At 34.7% G+C, this 16,702-nt stretch overlaps 1 long non-coding RNA gene across 6 annotated transcripts in view; it reads left to right on the forward strand.

The window, feature by feature from the left end:
- LOC309628913 overlaps positions 1-16,702 on the forward strand; it is a 242,844-nt gene that overhangs the window by 34,702 nt on the left and 191,440 nt on the right. For all 6 annotated transcript variants that reach the window (XR_014244772.1, XR_014244773.1, XR_014244774.1 and 3 more), the window contains 3 exons: positions 2,392-2,724; positions 3,910-3,972; positions 14,961-15,119. This is a non-coding gene — a long non-coding RNA (uncharacterized lncRNA). The remainder of the gene's footprint in view (positions 1-2,391; positions 2,725-3,909; positions 3,973-14,960; positions 15,120-16,702) is intronic.

Genomic DNA, 16,702 nt, shown 5'->3' on the forward strand with positions numbered 1-16,702 from the left:
CTAAATCTTGCATGAATTATTTTGTATTTTTACTGTACACTACCTCCTAAGGGTGACAAATTGCCTATGTTTAGAGCTCACTATGAAAATCAGTGCTTAAAAAAGTTTCTTAAATTTCCTTTTCTAAATGTCTTACAACATTAAAGTTAGTGGAAACATCACAGTTCAGCCTATTAAAATTCTCCTGTTTTAATGTGTTTCAATCTTATTTTCTCTTTTTTTCAGTTTTCCCAGGTGTAACCGCACCAGTAATTTTAGTCCATTCTATTATGGTATCACTTTTAATCCCCCATTATTTTCAGTATCCATCTTAGGTACTTCTCCAACATTGTGCTGTCACACATTCAAAACGTAAACAATGACCACGTTCCAGAAACTGCAACTTACAATGATGCATGATTATGTTACACTGAGAATAAAGACCTAGATTGTTAATTCTAAAAGAACTCATATTTGTTAATATAACAGTTTTATAAGGCCTGTTGATTTACGCAGTATTTTCATAATAACCTAAACTTAACTTTCCCTCAGAAAATATTTTAAAAGTTTTTAATTGTTCTTTTTCATCCGTACAATAACATGCTATTTTAGTCTGCAAAATGGTGTAAAATCAAATTTCCTGTATTAATGGATTTCAGAATTTACTAAAGCTCATAGCAAGGTACACACTATGAAACAAACCATCTTTTGTTAAGAAATGAAATCACTCCATCTTGGATGACTCAAAATAAGACGTGTGAAATTAATTTATTGAATAAGTAAAATTTGAAGTAAGGTACTGAAATTTAGTTCTTTCATGGAAGGGTAGACAGTGATTTCTTTCAGAATATGTGTCTGACTTTGATTAAAATTCTTCTATTATGCTGCACAGATGAAAGAACAAACTATATTTGTTTTAAATGATAGCACTGGATTCTGAAACTGAGCCCGGAAGATTAGATGCAGATTTTAAAGGATAGTACACATCTGTGCACTATTGCGGGTTCTTAAAACTCCACACCACAAGGTCAGATGAAAATACCAATGACCATTTGCTGTTCATTCTTGTGTGACAAAACAGATTGGCAATAGCTAATATTTCTACAGTTTGTCCCTAGGCAAATTTAAAAGCATATGTTAACTTCAATACAAAATCTATGTTGAAACATTGACTCATTTCTACTTTTGCCTGTTCATTAAAACACACACACACACACACACACACACACACACACATCTACCCACCTTTATTATTTTTGAGTATACTTAAATAATCGGTGTGTATAAGAAATGGTACCTAATGTATACTCAGTTAGGATTTTGGAAAGTTGAAGCAACATAGTCCTAAATTACATACAACAAAAACTTTGTCATATGTTTTGAGTGGGATGAATTATCTTTTGTTTATATAGTATATGCCAAAAATAACAAAAAGAAGCAACTCAGGAAAGTCCAAGGTAATCAGCCATATACGACAACATTATCATGGATAATCTACAAATTAGAAAATTTATGTACAAGTAGTCGTAAGTATAACTTTAATCCACCTATTTTGAAATAATTTGGAGGCATCTTATAATAAAAGCACAGGTACATGAAGTATAAAACCATTAGTCCAAAATTAAAATATAAAATTCAAATTATAAAGATGAGGATGGGGTAATTAAACAGAAGAAAACCTCTGTTAACTAACCTCCATTTAATTCCTTACCCAAATAAAAAGCCTTGGATATCAATGAAAAGATTAACAAACAAATTAATATTTATGTGTTTTTGTTTAAAGAATATGTTTATGTGTATGTAATTTTTAATAATTTCCATATTTTTCAGAAATTTTAGATAAACAACCAATTAGATCCCAACTGTGTGAGGATAACAAGGTAGCTAGTGCATTAAGAAACAATGATAGAGAAAAATAGTAGCAGCTGGGCATAAATCTTAGTTCCAAGCAGAAGTGGATTTGCCATGTAGCTAATAAAGGTTAAGCTTCAAGTCTCTGAACTTACATGAGCCCCTTCCATAGCCCTGCACTTAATTTTGTGTTCATGATTTTGAATTCTCTTTTCTTAGGGCTACCAAAATTATATAGACCTGTGGTCCCATAAAGCTTGGTTCCTGGCTCCAAGTTTCTTGTCAGTTAAGGAAAAATGTAATTGATCATACAATGCTCAGTGTTTAATAATAGGAAATTTGCCAGTTCATCAGGAATAATAGACATTTTTTTCCAGTTGATATGCTCATAGAGAAATTTACTGTTAAATGTATTGACAAAATAAGTCCCTTGGCAATGATGTTACAATATGGCAATATATCACAGAAAAATGAAGTGTTATTCTACCTACAGTGTTCCTTTATATAAGCAGCAAAGACATGCTATTAAAGCATATTTCACACACTGTTTTCTTTTTCCAGGATGGCACAAAGGGGCCCTGGAGTCAAGTTTGCTGGGAAAGTTTGTTATGGGATGGAGGGTGGAGAAGAATAATAGCAGCCTCAAGGGGAGGAGAGAGAGAATAGAATAGAAAGAAGATGAACTAAAAGAACAAGCACATCATGTACAGAAAGGATATTATCCAGCTACAGTAGAGTAGAACGATGAACCGTCTTGTGGAACCGCAAAATTCAGCGACTTGTGTAGAACTTTCCATTGCCACCATGCATAAAATGAAAGCAATAAAATCAAAGCATTATTAGTAATGAAGAAACTGGATTTTCAATGCCACTTACTGACAAGATGATATAAAGGTAATTGGTCATGAGAATGTTTAGCATTAGTAATGGATTATCTATTTTAAAAATTGCTTTGCCATAATTAAATTACAAAAGTCACTGTTTCATTGCAGTGCACTCCAATATACCATATTAAAGAAAACAATAACTATTTCAAACACAGTATGTATATTATTTCCCAACAATAAGCATTCAAATTAGGGCTTGTTCATTGCTATATTACTGGCATATTGAGGGTGCCTGACATATACCAGATTCTCAGTAAATATTTTTTAGTAAGTTAAAAATTCACACGAAACACTTATGAAACTCTAGAATTTTAAAGTATTATTTTAAGAAATATAATATAGGTATTAATATACTTACTGTACACAGTAATTATGAAAAAGGACTCATTGTACAATAAACTATATACACATTCTAAAATTCACAACTTTACATTATGAACTTAATATATTGCAAACTATTAGCTAATCATTGTAAACATAAATTACACTCTGCAACCAATAACTTGCTTAGGGAATGCTGGGAGTGAAAGGTGATTTCGATTATTTATATCACTTTAAAAAACTATCTAGGGAAATTTATCATCTGCCTTCATTTTCTCATGTAGCAAATAGAAATACTTAGAATTATTCACTAGACTCTAGAAAAGCATTAAAATTTTGGATAATTTTTATAGAATTAACAATTGAGCAATCTATTGATAATATTTAAGAGCTTCATCAAAGGCTTTAGTTGGGAGACTCTGAAGAAATCTTTCTTAATGATTTTAACTTTATTTTTCTTTGTACCTTTGTACTCCCAAAGAATAGCCTTGAAGGCTAAAAGAACTCTAAATAAGAACTAAAAGTACTTCCTCAGAAGGGTGTTTAGGAAGAAGAAATATAATGGCACAGTCATACTCTTCAGTCCTAGCAATAATTAGTGTTTATATGTGTATTATATGGTATTGTTTATTTAACTACTCCCCGACAGAGTCAGTGTCTTATCATCTATTCTCTACTTGAGTCTTTGTCTAGCGCCAGCAGCTTGGGACTCTGCCATACACGTTATGAAATAAATTAAAGATAGGGTTATTTAGATTGTTTTGAATGAAAAATGCAGAAACCCAGAGACTTTTAGTTAAGAAAATTATTTCCTATTTAAGTTTTTATACAATAAAAATATACTTTTCCATCTACCCTTTCTTCCCTTCAGGTTGGAGATAATCTCTCGATGATACACCAAGAAAGAGAAAAAGAAAAGGCGTATTTCTCACTGGTATGTCCCTTTTACTGATTAAAACAATTAATATATCAATATGTGTGTCTGAGTGGTAAAAACACATTAATAAATTACTACCTGAGCCAGCCATTTGAACCTTTGGATTTAGTTACGTCATTACTGAATTTACAGTTTGCTAAAATGACTCCTATGTGTACATCAGTTAATTTACTATAATTTTATAATTTTGAGTTATGGAGTATGATATGATCTTTAAGTTATGTAAGTAGAAGGTACCTATTCTTGCCTAACTAATAATTAAAACTTTGGAACATAATTTAAGATGAAAGTCTAATCCCCTTTATTTTAAGAAATATTACAGATGTTTAGATACAAGAATATTGCAATAACAAGAGGATTTGTGATATTTGATATAAAATATTTCCAGTTTAAAACAGAGACAGAAGTAGAAGTGTATCATCCTGTCCATTATTTGGGACAGAATTGTTAAAAATCTTACAGGGCAGGATTGGGCTCTTAAAGAGAATTATCAGCTAAAGTAAAGTGCTACTTAGGTACAAGGAAAAGGGCACAAAAACACAAGAGCAAGTATACATAGGGCAGGTAGCATACACATTAGAAATAATCTAGGGGCTAAAAGTAGGCACTTTCCTGAAGCAAATACAGAATTAATCAAAAGATTGACATCTAATTACAGGAAAGTCCTGGGCTAACAAATATAGAGGGCTAAGAAAAATAAGAAAATCAACATTTAATCTGAAAGGGTTAAACCTGGTTATGATTATCTTAGAAATTGAAATGGAAATGTTCCTTCCTGGCTGTAATGAATCAGCTTAAAATTCTGAAGTTGTTCAGGACCAAGGACAAATGAAATTCAATACAGCCTCATAGATTTTCTCATCCCACTTGTCTGAGAATCATATATAATCATATAGCTGGAAATGACTTCAGAAATTATCAATCCCAACTCATTTACTTTACAGATAAGAAAACTGAGGCACAAAGTTATTACTAACTTATCCAGTCACCCTGTTAGAAAGGGGTAAAGTTCAGCTTAGAATCTAAGTTTGTTTATACCTGGTACAGTATTCTCTGAGACATACAAATATATAAAATTACATGCACAGAAGATTTTGGCTGTCTTTATATTAAAAAGGTAATTTATATTTGACTTTTGTGTATGTATTTCTAAGAGTGTGTGTGTAGAGGTTAATAGTCTAAATGAACAGAAAGACCTTTTTCTAAATAGCCCAGATTGTCTCAGACTAAAATGTACCCTTCCTAGTTTTGGTATGTTTATTTGGAAATGGCCAGAAGGAAGCTGACCAAATTTAAAATATCTCCTCAGATCTTTTTTTCCTTTGTTTAGCAATGTTTAAAAAATTTTTTAAAAATATATTTTAAACAGTCACTTGCTATTTTAATCTCTTTATTCTTCAATTTTCCAGTCTAGTATCTGTGAACTCTTCTATATTTGTCATTTTTTTACGTTGGTCTGTATTTTTGTATTGTCATTAATTTAAAAATGTAAATAGTTTTGCTAAATTGGTTTGTTTTTTCTTTTTATTTGAAGGTTTGGTCAAGAAAAATTAGAATTTATAAAAAGTATACTATTGTTGAGATTTTATGAGAAAGCATCAATTAAGGGAAAAGTTGTATTATTCTTAGAGAATATTTTGTCTACTTTAGGCAGAGAGAATAAGAGGAACTAAAGCAAAGGCTAAGTTCAAGTGATAGTATAAGATCCAGAGGCTTATTTTATGACCTATATAGTCACTGAAATAATAAGCTAAATTAGAAAATGGAAAGATGAATCCTAATTTGGGAACCATATGTTTTTTTAAAAAAACAAAACCTTGTGAATAGGGAATATTACAACCTCTTGATATAATGGAAAGATAATGAATTTTGGAGTCTGAATGCAAATGTTAGCTTGACTCTCTCTACATAATGTTGGGAAATTTTCTTAGCCTCCTATCAGTCCCAGTTTCTCTCTTTGAAAAATAAGAATATGCTTTTGGATAGCATTAAATCACACAAGTAGACATATTCATCCTCCCTGATGAGGATTCTAAATAGCTGAAATGTAAATATCTGTCCTTGTCTCCATTCCTCCTCCTAGAGCCAGCTATCAACACTCAGGCCAATCCTTTAAGGTCTTTGGCTTTGATCCAATTTGCCATGAACTCTGGTGCAAGGTTCCAGAGATTTTATAAAGATATGGTATCCAGAGTTCCCTTTCACCAATCTGTCTAGCTTGAGTTGTGATAAACTCCAAGAGCCAGGTTACTAACTCTTATTTTAGACATAGTGTTCTCCAGAAAGGAATCTGGGAGAATCTTAGGGATTTTAGATCTAATCTTGGACTAAATGTTGTCCAAAAACTTCTGCCTATTTCTCTGTGGATCTCTAGGTTATTTTATCCTTCAGCACCTGCTACCTCATCCTACTTTGCTGTGGGGTTTTTGGAAGGGAGTTAGCTGTTGAAATTCAACTGGCTATTGAAAAAGAAGTTTTCCTTCATTTTGCACTGGGTATACCATTTCTAATTTGGACTAAGCTGTTTCTTCATGTCAAACTACCACACTGCAACCTAATCTAAAGTAAAGGGACCCCACGTGGAGATCACAGACATATTTTTCCATAGATTATAATAAAGTTAAACATAAAAAATTGTAAAATAAACATAAAAATTTTAAAACACCCTCCCTTTTCTTAATGTATATGGTCTGGGAAAAATCAAGCAAACAACTTTAATAAGAAGGAGATAGGAGAATTTGGTTTTGGATTTTGCTGTGTTTCTTTTAAAACTTTATTCAGATTTTAGCAGGAGCAGTTGACCATTTGTACTCAGGTAGGTTTGTCTGTTTGTGAGAGGGTATTCTTCACAAGTGGGTGTGGTTGCATAAAAAGATGAGACTTGAATTTACACTTCGACTTCAAAGTCTAAATATTAGTTTACATTATATTTTCTAACCTGCTCTGGGCGAATTTATGTGTGCAAGTGCAATGGAGCTTGGCTCCCTAACGTCAAAAAACGTTCAGTTTTACTTTCTTGTGAAATGTACACATGGAACATATTTCCATTTATTCATTCCACTAGTAGTCTGTGATGTAAAGTTACATACTTTAGCAAAGAAATAAATTACTTTCTGAAATCTTAATTAGAAGCTAATACTTGAATTTGATCATTGTCTTTACATCTATACAGTCCTACCACAACACTCAAACACGTATACATTAAATCCAAGGAAAATTGTGAAAACATCTACCATTTGAGTTAAAAAAAAAAAAACAAAAGGAAACTATTTTAAAAATCTGTACTTTAGGATTTCCCTGGTGGCGCAGTTGTTAAGAATCCGCCTGCCAGTGCAGGGGACACGGGTTTGAGCCCTGGTTTGGGAGGATCCCACATGCTGTGGAGCAACTAAGCCCATGTGCCACAACTACTGAGCCTGCGCCCTAGAGCCTGCAAGCCACAACTACTGAGCCCGCATGCCACATTGCTGAAGCCCACGTGCCTAGAGCCCGTGCTCTGCAACAAGAGAAGCCACCACAATGAGAAGCCCGTGCACCGCAACAAAGAGTAGCCCCCGCTCGCCGCAACTAGAGAAAGTCCGCACGCAGCAATGAAGACCCAGCGCAGCCAAAAGTAAATAAATTAAAAAATTAAATTAATTTTTAAAAAGTGTGTACTTTAGCACAAAGAAGAGGAAAAGCTATAATATTTAATTTTTGCTTCCGTGTACCTTGCTGTCATATCAGTTATTATCTTGAGACAATTTGGGACAAAAATCTGTGTGATTTCCTTTGCTTGCAGATTGCATACCTACATAATCTCATTAACATTTCCCTGTAGGTCTCAGTTTGCTTCTTGAACTTCAGAGCTGTAATTAATTGTTGAAAAGAGTTTTTTATTTTTTCTTATATTCAGCCAAAATCTGCTTCCTGAATCTCTACCGATTAGTACTCCTGAAAGTCCCTGGGTTCTGGGAGTCAGTAAGACTGGGGTCACATTACGTCATCTCTGGCAATATATGAGACCTACTGATAGTTTTGAACCTTAGTTTCCTTATCTGTAAAATGGGAGTAGCAGCATACATATAGTGCCTGAGTGTGGAATATAATAAGAGCTTTCTACTTATCAATTTATCCTGCCTACTCCTTTCTCCCCCTTCCTCAAGAAGGATCTGGTATCACTGAAGAGACAAGATGGAAATGGTTGAAACAATTAATGAACAATATGTCAGTATGTAATTAAGCATTAAATCACTACTGTGTCTAAATATACATGTGATTTGTGGTACACATTATAATATGCATAATGTGAATTTAAATTAGAACTCAATATTTTTCAAAACGATTATAATAATTTTCCCCTGCAATACTTTCATGTCCTTCTGTTTTCTCTTTCTCTGTTTATGGCCATCTCTGTTAACTGCTTCTCCCACTTTCTCGTGCCCATATCCAATCAGTTACCAAATCCTATTGATTCTATTCTTGTGTTGTTGCACATTTGACCCCATATATTTTTTTCCCACTTCCTGCTCTAGTCCTGGCCCTCCTTAACTCTTGCCTGTACTATCATATTTCATTCCCAACTGGTCTATTTGGTCCAGTTATTTCCTTCTTCAATTCATTCAATAGATTCCAGCTGGTTTAATCTTCCCGAGCAGAGCTCTGATTAAGAAATTTCCTTGTTCAAATATTCTCATTTTCATACTTCTTGGAAAATGAAGTTCAAGCACCTTTTTCTGGAAATTAAGACTGTATGTGACCAAGCTTCACCTTGACTTACTCCTGTCTTACTCCTCACTACCTTGCTTAACAAACCCTAAAGCCTTGCCAAATTTGATACTTGCTGTTTTCCTTTTGCACTTTCCAACTCTTGTCTTTGAATAGTGCTTAACTTTAGTCTCAAATTGTCCTTCCCTCTTTCTAGAATGTTTACCATCTTTAGTTGCTTACACCAGATACTACCTATATCTCTCTCTTATTCGTGCTCCAACAGTTCATTGTGGCCATTTTAAAACACTCGTAATATTTTGCCCTGTTAACATGAACTTGTTTAATCTCCTCATCTGTATTATAAACTGCCTGAAAGCTGTCTTTACATCCAGCTCCTTAGCTAGCAAAGTTATTAACTTGTAGATACAGAATATTTCTTTTGAAGACTCAATAGTTCACTGTGAGTTGGAACAGCAGAGTTTGTTTCATAAAGGAGGACAGTCTTTGAATTTGGGCAGAAGAGAATTTACGAAAAGACTTTTCATGACAGAAGTTTGTATAATAGAAGACAATCACCAAGTAAAGATTTGTGTTGAGGGTAGAGTTGGAAGTACTTCCAAGTAATTATAAAGATGTCTCATTGTAGAGATCTCAAAACAAGACAGAAGAGTTTTAAAAGGTATAGGATGGGAAAGTAGAAAGAACATTACATCAGGAGGCAGGAGACTAGCCACAGTTTTACTTCTGATAGTTATGAGAATTTTATAGACCTCGGGTACCATTGTGTGAAATTAACAGATAAGATTCAATGGTTTCTAGTCTCTTCTAGCTTTAAAATTCTATGCCTATAAAGAAATAATGGCTACTCTATGTTTTTGAGCAATTAGTGGCATATAAAAGCTGTACTTGACGATAGGAAAAAGATCAAAGAGGATTAAAAAACTTTATAAATACAAAATTTTACCCACTTTATTATTTTATATAAGTAAAAATAGTTAATAATTTTTGTAGAAATCTGTAGTTATATAAAGAGTTACAGGTTAGTGTATGTATATCCTCATATTGTCAGTTTATCATTTACTATTTGAATGTTGAAAATCCATAGGGTAGAACCACAGTAGTCTGGAGGGGTTACAACTGTCATGTAGGCCCACACTCAAACCATCCCAGACAAATGAGGTTCTATCTTTGATTTTAAATACCTCAAGGCAAATGGCACAGTCTTTTCCTAGCTCAAATAGATCCAATTACCTCTAATGAGCCTGTTACAGTTTATTGAGTGTCTGTGATCCAGGTGCTTTTGCTGAAGCCTAAAGTAAAATTTTACAACCTTTTGTGAAATCTCCTGGACAAAATGAATAAAAATTACTGAGTCTTTTTTTCTACAAAAAGTATTTTTTCATCTGAATATTTATTGAGCACCTACTGTGTGAAAGAGGATGTGGTAGGCCCAATACAGAAGATAAAGATGAGTAAGACAGCCTTTGATCTCAGGGAGATTATACTTTGCTAGGATACAACAAACACGTGAAATAGATTGAACTTCTGAAGGGCTGACACATGGCAGGTATTCAGTAAATGACTGTTGACAAACCAAATAAGGTAGAGGTTAAAATATGTTATGTACTACCAGAGAGATACAAAAAGCAATGGGAACTCAATATCTTAGGGTTACCAGAAAAAGTTTCTCAGGACAGTTGTATTTGGGCCTTGGAATTAAGTTCTTAATACGAGTAAATGTTGGAAGGTCAGCAGGGTTTTGAATAATAGGAGAGAAAAATCCCAGAAAAAATTTAAAAGTCAGGTTAACCTAGAGTAAAATTCGAAAACAAGGAATGGCCTAATTTGGCTGTATTATAAGGGAATAGTGGAGAATAAAGTTAGAATGGTAAATGGCTAAAAAGATCTTCATTCTGTGGGTAACCTGGGAGTTATCAAGTATTTGTAAGTAAGGAAGTACTACATAAGATCTTTGCTTTCTCTTTTAGCCACTATACTTTAATATGACTATAGTGATTTTTAAATAGCACCTTCAATGCTTAGAAATGAATGTACTGAAAATACAAAAAAAACACAAAAAATCACATATCAGCCTTTTTATTTCTCACCACTCTGGGCAGCAGTGTCAAGAATCAAATGGATTGTTGGTTGAAGTTCTCATTCAGCCCTTGAAGGGGGTGTCAGGGAAGTAGCCGTATGTGGTGACGATTATGGACTTCACATTCCAGTGCATAAGAGCTTTTATTAACATTAGATTTACTATCATTATAAAATAAAGCAGGCCTATATAACATAATTTTATAATAGAACATCATAAAATCATATTTTAAAAGTATATTTCCCTAACATAACAAAAATGCTAGATTTCTATTATTAGGTGCTTCTTGCCCTAAAATTATGCCAGAAAAAAATTATTTTGTTATATCCAATCATCAGAGGGAAAGGTATGTTTTTCAGACAACGTCATCATTAAATAACTTAATTTTTCAAGTGGTGCTGGATGTTACATTCATTTGGTTCTGGGAGGTATAATCTAAATGCATCCCTATGTTAACAATCCAATTACATGTTAAATGTGTGTTTAACCTCAATGCTTACTATAAACTGACAAATTCTGGATAAATTTTCAACTTTAAATTCTTATTATAAGTGGATCATTTCACCTTACTGATCAAGAGTTGTTTCCTCAAGATGTGCACATATATTTTCCAAATTTAAAGTAATGAACATCTATTGTAAAATATTATGGAAATATTATGGAATATCTTCATTCTCCCTGTCATTGAATTATACACTCAAACCCTTTGCCAGGTAACATTTTCTTATCTTCTACTAGGGTAGGTGGAGTATATTTTCCCACCACGTTGATGTTGGGCTTGGTCATGTGACCTGCTTTAGCCAATGGAATATGAGCAACCATATTACAGGAAGAGTGGTTTTGAATGTAGCAGTGTGGGTAAGCATGAGCTCTTGAGCTTCTGCTGTCCACCATGAGAGGAATATGCCCTGAGTAGTCTCTGGTTCTAGAGGGATGAAGACAGGTGGAACAGAGTTGAACCTGATCTTCTGGAGTCCAATCCAGACTAACCGAGTCCTGGTAAGCCCAGCTGAGATATGCAGATCTGCAGCCAACCCATAGTTTGATGAGTGAGAAAAAAATTGTTTGTTTTTATAAGCCACTGAGACTTTGGGGTTGTTTATTATTCTTATTCAGCATAATTGTAGCTGTCATTGACTAGTACATGTATTCCTTATAATATTTTGATAGTTATATTTCCCAAATAATGGTAAGAAATAAATGGAGTGTTAAGACCATGAGATTTATTGTAATAAATTAAATGTTAAATAAATGTCTCAATATAAATAGGTCTCAGTGATGGTAATAAAATTTTGGTAACTAAAAATATCGTCTTCCCTGGAAACCACTTTTAGTCTCATGAGGCCCACAAGAAAGTTCAAACTGAAAAGGGGATCAGGCTACACAGTTTTCATATAGGAGAGCTGAAAATCATTTGAAAGTACTACTTCTCAAACTACATTTTATAAAGTTTCCCTTTTTATCTTAAAGCACAGCATTAAAAAATTGCTTATCTCTTTAGATCATCTGTCAGCTGCACATTGTCTTCTCTTTATAATTTAGTTATTAGGGACTGTGATGCAGGGCATGAATTACCTTTGTTCTAATGGAGACTTGCTTAGAATCAGTGGCCAAAAGATGTAAATTATACACAAAAGTTTTGTAACCTTAAAACTATGTACAAATGTTTGACAGGAAAAAGTTCCAATGTCATATGAGGATATGCTTATGAATCATAGACCCAGTTGAATAAATTCCTCAATTTTAATGGATGGCCTACACCATTCAAATAAGCTCATCTAAAAATTTTTACCATGAATACATATATACGAAAAAATATGTATATATAAAGTTGTGTAATTATTGAGTGAATATTTCCATTTCAGAGACATCTTGTCAAAGCCAAGAACTATGAGTAAGTGGATGAAAATACTTTGCTTCATAAACAAGTTGGCCTATTTTATTTGGCCTACTTTTTTAGGAAGGCAATTTCCTTTTACAGCAATTGTTGAACAATTAAAATATTATTTCACAATAAGATGGGAAAAAATAGGGACATTAAGACCATTTCCTTTCAATGAGACTAAAACCATTTTTTTTACATATTTGTCTATCAATGCATAATAGACCTATCAAGTAGATGTTTTGTTATGCATCTCTAATTCACATTTCTCAGTTTTAGGAAGAAAATATTTTTGAAAATGATACATAGGAATGAAAGATTTTTGTTTGATAAGATTTCCACATTAAAGTTTGGTATAATGTAGAACTGATTTAATAAAAGCTATATTTAGTTAGTTGGTTAATTCTTGGATGGAAAAAGAAATAATTATAGCTAGACATTTCACTTTTTAAAGCATATAGAGTTTTTTTATTTTGAATCTCATAGTTACTTTGTTGGGGTTTTTTTTCAGGATCATAATAAGTTACCTCTATCCATCCTCCAATTAAGCACAGATATTTACTTAATTTCGGAATTGGTTACACATATTTTTTAAAAGTAAAGCTCTCAGCATCTAAAACAACATAATTAGGGACAAGAAAGATAAACTCAACTAATGAACATAGTGTTGAGAATAGAATTTTGAAAAATTAAATGATCTCTTGCTTTGCATGTCAGTGAAAACCTTTTGTTATTTTCTGGCAGGTATCTGGATAGACAGACGCTTTCCCATGTATTGACAGAACTGCGCAAAGCCCAATTAGTTCTTCAGCTTTACCAACATCTGTTCTTTCCTGAGAAGTAATTCCAAACAATTCCTAAGCAAGCAGAAAATTATTCATGTTATAAAAAGTTTAGGAATACTTTAGCTTAGTTTTATTTTTTATTTATTTTTAATTAATTAATTAAATTTTTTTGTCTGTGTTGGGTCTTCATTGCTGCGCGCGGGCTTTCTCTAGTTGCGGTGAGCGGGGGCTACTCTTCGTTGCGGTGCATGGGCTTCTCATTGCGGTGGCTTCTCTTGTTGCAGAGCATGGGCTCTAGGCGTGTGGGCTTCAGTAGTTGTGGCAAATGGGCTCAGTAGTTGTGGCTCGCAGGCTCTAGAGCGCAGGGTCAGTAGTTGTGGTGCATGGGCTTAGTTGCTCCGTGGCATGTGGTATGTTCCCGGACCGGGGCTCGAACCCTTGTCCCCTGCACTGGCAGGTGGATTCTTAACCACTGTGCCACCAGGGAAGTCCCTAGCTTAGTTTTATTTTTAAAGACAGACAGAGAATGTCACAAACACCAGCTTTAGATAAAATCTATGGTACATTAGGCCTAGTGCTTCACCCACATTAAAAAGATCAATAACCAAGGTAATGGAGAGGAAGTGTATGTACAAAAGAGGAAAGCAGAAGGGAAATAAAATATTAGAAATGTATGAACATGTGTACATTTTAGATTGCAAGTAAAGTTAGCATTTAATTTATATAGTACCTGTGTTTTGCTGTATTATTTCAAGTCTAATAGTCATCTCCTCAACTATGGTGTAAACTCCTTGAAACAGGCTTTGTGTTTTATAGTCCCTCTGTATTTCTTAACACAGGACCAAGCCTAGTGCTAAAGACCCAATAAATAATTGTTGATAAATTGATTAAGCTTATAATTCAAATTTGACAGGACACTGCAATGTTAGAATGTTCATTGCAAACAACACAGCCATTAGGGATTCAAACTGAGGTTATGTACAGCTTTTGGTTACCTCACCCTTTTTTTTTTTTTAATTAATTATTTAATTAATTTATTTATTTATAGCTGTGTTGGGTCTTCGTTTCTGTGCGAGGGCTTTCTCTAGTTGCGGCAAGCGGGGGCCACTCTTCATTGCGGTGCGCGGGCCTCTCACTATCGTGGCCTCTCTTGTTGCGGAGCACAGGCTCCAGACGGGCAGGCTCAGTAGTTGTGGCTCACGGGCCTAGTTGCTCCACGGCATGTGGGAGCTTCCCAGACCAGGGCTTGAACCCGTGTCCCCTGCATTAGCAGGCAGATTCTCAACCACTGTGCCACCAGGGAAGCCCTACCTCACCCTTTTTTTTTCTAATTTTAAGATTGCAGTAACTGCTACTGACTGAAATTTCTAAGACAATTTTCACTGCAGTTTAAAAAATATTTCTTGCCCATTTAAGTGTGTACTTAAGTGTGTATTTAAGTGTGTACTTTGTCTTCTCCTCTTCCTTTGGTTTTGTGCAAAAAGGAAAGGTACATTATATGCTCTTTAAGAATTGCTTTCTTCACTTTCAGGCACACACTAAAATCCGATGATGTGAGAAGACTACCTTTTCTGACAGTCCTTTTATCTTCACTCTCCGACTAAAGTTTGAGAGAAGGAATTATTGAAATTCAATAAAGAATTATGGCAATCCCAGCCTTCACTCCCCTTGATGCCCCACAGGAAGAGTGGTAAGTCAAAGATAGTCATAAGGGCACACAGTTTTCATTATTACATGTTTCAAAGTTAGGGGAGAGAAGAGGATATATCCTCTCTCAGACCCAGATCGGGTCACAAAGTTCCAAACAGTGATATGGTTATGGAAGGACTATCCTGTCTTCTATGGACCACGTAGTATTCTTAGGAAAATTCCTAGACCACTGACTTTTAGTTCTGTGTATTTAAGTGTCATACCTTTGTTTTAGACATAGGTAATCGAATCTGTCTGTAACTCAGTTGATGTCAGATTACTTTTCTGGAGTTGAGTGGGTATTGGAACCCAGCTCTTCTCTCATTGGGCCCTGTGGTGGGAGCTGTAATGCCCTTTTGAGACAAAGAGGGTGGCTTAGGCTATGCTTTCTAAGTTGGGAATTTTTTCTTTTAATTTTTTATAAAAATTATTTATTTTATTTATTTATTTTTGGCTGCGCTGGGTCTTTGTTGCTGCGCACGGGCTTTCTCTAGTTGCAGCGAGTGGGGGCTACTCTTCACTGCGGTGTGTGGGCTTCTCATTGTGGTGTCTTTTTGCAGTTGCAGAGCACGGGCTATAGGTGCAAGGGCTTCAGTAGTTTTGGCACATGGGCTCAGTAGTTGTGGCCCATGGGCTCTAGAGTGCAGGGTCAGTAGTTGTAGCACATGTGCTTAGTTGCTCCACGGCATGTGGGATCTTCCCGGATCAGGACTCGAACACGTGTCCCCTGCATTGGCAGGCAGATTCTTAACGACTGCACCACCAGGGAAGTCCAAAGCTGTGAATTATTTTTACACAGTCTTGTGATGAGGAGTATGATCTTTACAAAAAGAGTAATAATTTTTACTAAACAAAATATCTGGGAGTATTACTGGAGAAGGGTATCTGGTGATTGTGTTGCTGGTTATGTACGATTCTAACTGAGGGGTATTGTTTTGAGAAAACTACTGCTAATAGACCCTGGACAAAGATTTTCAGTGCCACTAATCATTGAAAAGCTGCTGAGATTTCAATGTGTAGTAAGTGCCATATTAACTAATATTCTTGTTTACATGTGAATTTCACATAGCTTATCTTTTGGCTCATTGGACATAGGTCAGTGAAAAGTGTGCATAGTTAGCACTAGGGAGCTTTCCACCCTTTATGTCTTTAAGCTCAGTGAATCACTCTAACATACAAACTGGCAAAGCACTATTTATACTGTTTAATCAGGAATATAATTTCAAAACATCGAGTTTGCAGCAGAACCATAACATTGCAATTTAGCACTCATTTTGTTAATGTGCTTTGTATCCCATTGAAGTCTCATCTTTGTAGCCCAGTGCCATATGTTACCGGTCTAGAGTAAAACTCTTAAGCAAGACAACATAAAAAAGAGTAAAATTACAGTGTGACATGTGCTATTGGTTACCTACAAACAACCAGTCCCCTCTTCTTCTTCCTAATCAATCCCTAATTTTGTTCAAGTTTGGGAAAAATGTGCTCAGGGTAGATGAGCCCCAGTCCCAGCCAAGGGTAGAAAAGATGAAGGATATAGGTCATAATCTCATTACCCTTTCACCAGGGATTCATTTGGAGTTTGTA

This window comes from Balaenoptera borealis (assembly GCF_965194805.1).
Source record: "Balaenoptera borealis genome assembly, chromosome: 5".
Taxonomy (NCBI): domain Eukaryota; kingdom Metazoa; phylum Chordata; class Mammalia; order Artiodactyla; family Balaenopteridae; genus Balaenoptera; species Balaenoptera borealis.